This window comes from Macrotis lagotis, chromosome 5, assembly GCF_037893015.1.
Source record: "Macrotis lagotis isolate mMagLag1 chromosome 5, bilby.v1.9.chrom.fasta, whole genome shotgun sequence".
Lineage (NCBI taxonomy): Eukaryota > Metazoa > Chordata > Mammalia > Peramelemorphia > Peramelidae > Macrotis > Macrotis lagotis.
Genome location: NC_133662.1, coordinates 219745284 through 219748825, shown reverse-complemented (window position 1 = coordinate 219748825; position 3542 = coordinate 219745284). Strand labels below are relative to the sequence as shown.

The 3542-nt window shown below is 39.4% G+C and overlaps 1 protein-coding gene across 2 annotated transcripts in view; it reads left to right on the top strand.

Moving 5' to 3' along the window:
• The window catches only part of TSPAN2 (tetraspanin 2), a 64006-nt gene that overhangs the window by 25049 nt on the left and 35415 nt on the right, over positions 1–3542 (top strand). The window lies entirely within an intron of this gene.

Sequence of the window (3542 nt, the reverse complement as noted above, 5' to 3'; positions counted from 1 at the left end):
GTAAGTGAACTCAGATTCCCTAAACTAAGTTCAGTGTAGACAATGATGGGTGGGGTGGGGAATGGGGAATGCAGGAGGATTAATAATAAACAAAATGAATTCACGGACCTCTTTCCTCACACCAGCCCTGCAAGGTAGGTAGCAGCAAAGTATTATTATTCCCTTTTTCCAGATTAACAAATAGAGGATCAGAAAAATTTGAGGACGTGCTTTTCCATGGTCAGTGTTAGAGTCATGGTGTGTGAACCTATGTCTGTTACTTTCCAATCTGGTACTGTTTCCATTTTCCCCACTTGCAATTCTTATACTTTTTCAGGAGAGAAAAGTGAGAATGAATTTACATTTACTAAATCCTTTCTGTGTGCAAAGCATTGAGTTTACAAATATCTCAGCTTATAGAAGAGCTCCTGTTCTAATGGAGGAGATAGTACACATAGGTGTCAGACCTCCAAGTCAGATGAAAAGCCACCAGCCCCTAGCCCCCATGCCCATCAAGCCCCCTATTCCTTGGGGTACAATGGCAAAATCGATGGGAATGAAGCTTCTTCTCTGAAGTCATTTCCTTATTAATCTCTAAGGAAGAGGGATGGAGAGTCATCAGAGCTCAAACCCCCCAAAATTGCCTAAGTTAACTCAGACACTTACTAGTGACCCTGGATAAGTCACTTAACTTCTGTTTGCCTCAGTTTTTTTATCTGCAAAAATTGACATTATATGAATTTATTTTCCTGGCCTGATTCTCAAAAGTCAGAGTCATATGGTCTTAGAATGAGCATAAACCTTAGAGAGCACCTCTTTGAATTCCCTTCCTTTATCGACCAGGAATCTGAGACCTAGAGAGAGTCTTAGCAACTTGTTCAGGGTCCCTATAGTACCATCATTAATTCCCTCAACTCAGTATTACTTCTGATGACAAGGTAAGGTCAAAGGGTAAAGTCTGGTCTTTCCAATAATACTAAGTCATATTTACATGATCTCTATAACATTTCGGGCACTTTACAAATATCATCTCATTTGAGGCTTACAACTATCTTACTGTTATTATCCCCATTTTACAGGTAAGGAAACTGAAGCAAATAAGTTAAGAGACTTGCCCAGGGTCACATAGCTAGTAAGTGTCTGAGGTAGGATCTGAACTCAGATCTTCCTGCCTCCAGACTCAATCCCAGCCACCTCTTTGTCACATTCTGCCAATCTAAGAGAAGAATTTTTTTTCCCCTCCAAGGAAGTGAATGGAAGAATCATAGTGCCATGAGAAAAATTTCTGTTCCTGGGCTTGAGGGGGAAAGCTATCTTGTTACTTAACCAAGTCACTAATAAGCTAATATAGTCAAGACTGTATGATTAGGGGGCAGTTAGGTGGCATAGTGGATAAATCACCGGCCTTGGAGTCAGGAGTACCTGGGTTCAAATCCGGTCGCAGACACTTAATAATTACCTAGCTGTGTGGCCCTGGGCAAGCCACTTAACCCCGTTTGCCTTGCAAAAACCTAAAAAAAGAAAAAAAAGACTGTATGATTTAAAAAAAGAGCATTTATAAGACTGCATGTTGGAGTAAAGTGGATAGAACTCTGGATTCAAAGTTAGGAGAAGCTGAGTTTGAATTCTGCCTCACACTACTATCTAGGACATAATAGGCAAGAAGCTTCTCAAAACCTCCATTTTTCCATCTGTAAAATGGAGATAATACTACTTCACAAAGAAAGTATTATATAGACATCAAAATGCTATATAAATGTAAATTACCTTTAGTATGTTTTTAAAAATTATTTTGGCTAGAAATCATCAATACTGTTATCTCACTTGTAGTTACTCCCTCTATAAACTAAACCTTTTTTTCTCTAAACAAGTCTTTTGTTTATAAGGGTCTCAACTTCCTATTCTATAAAATGGGAATTTTACAGTAGATTATTTTCAAAGCATGTCTGACCCCCTGTGTAAAAAGTGTTGGATTTTGAATTAGAGGACCTGGCTTCAAGTTTTACCTGTACTTGTGACTTTGGGCTTTCCTGGGGCTACGTTCCCTTATCTGAAAAATGAGAGAATTGGACTAGAGGACCTCTTCAGTCCTTTCCACCTCTATAGGCAACTTGAAGAGTACCATAGTGCACAGAAGAGACCATATACTTATTAACTGTGTGACCCTGGGCAAATCACTTAACCTCCATTTGCCTCAGTTTCCTCATTTGTAAAATAGGGGTAATAATGGCATCTACCTTCCAGGACTGTTGCAAGGATCAAATGATATGATAATTGTAAAGTGCTTAGTATATAGCAAGCAATATAAAAATGCTATATAATTTATATAAAAGCTTCACTGGCACATAAGTAAGCACTATTACGAGTAAATGCTATCCATTTTTTAAAAAAATTATTTATAAGCTATCATTTTCTGACCCCTAATGTCTCTTCCAGTTCCTGACCAATGATCTTCTGAATTTGTAAGTCATTTAACACCTACAATCACCTGTAGAAAGGAAGGTATCTCTGAAGTCCCTTCGTGTCTTTGATCCTGTGATCCTGATGTTTGAATACAAAATAGGAAGGATGAGACTTGATTTTCTTGGCTACGAGCCTTTAATGAACCCTGGGTTAGGTGCTGAGGATATAGAGCTCCAAAAATGAAACATTCCCAACTGGGAAAGAGCTTACATTCTAAGGGAGAAATACCAAAGTAGGAGTCATGGAAGAAAGTGACAGTTCCTACCAGTAATAACCATCCCAAACTGGATCGGGTTACCTTGGGAGGTAGAAGATTCCTTCTCCCTGGTGATCTTCAAGCAAAAAACTTTCTCTGTAGAGCAAATTCTCTTGTTCAGGTGTGATTCAAGGATGTCTGGGAATTTCCTTCCAAACCTGTGATTCCATGATCCTCTCCAGCTCTAAATCTCATTACCCTACAGATGAAGAAACTGAGGCTCAACCAGTGACTATTTTAGGATCTCTCAGCTAATAAATGCCAAAACTAGGATTCAAACCCACATCCCCTCCTGTCTCCTAAGTCCAATGTTCTCTTCATTCCATTTCATTGCTTCTCTGAGGAAAGGGCAGTGGGTGGGATGATGACTAGAAATCAGCAGTACTGTGATCTTGGTTCTCCTGTAGGAGGCATTAATAATCAGATATTCATCAATAATTAACTGATCATATTTTAAAATTACTTTCTGAATGTTGCCTCTCTACCAATCTAGAGTATGGACTTCTTACATGCTCTTATCAGACTTTCTAAAGGGTTCTTGTTAAAGATCAATCCAGTTGTGAGTTAGAAAATAGTTTTTTCTCTTGTCTTCCTTTTTGACTCCACATTCATCTTCAATGATTAGTTTAAGTTCAGAGTGTAGAAGAACATCAAGATGCTGGTCAGTGATGGGTAAGAGACCTTCATGAAGATAGGAGGCAGGAGAGGTGGCCACCTGAATGAGCAAGTTCATTAGGCAGTGAATCACAGGCGGATCGGTACCCTATGGTGAGCAGCAAGATGGTGCCCTGGACCCTCACCAAGTTCCAACCATCCTCATCAAGATACCTCAGAGGAGGCTCAG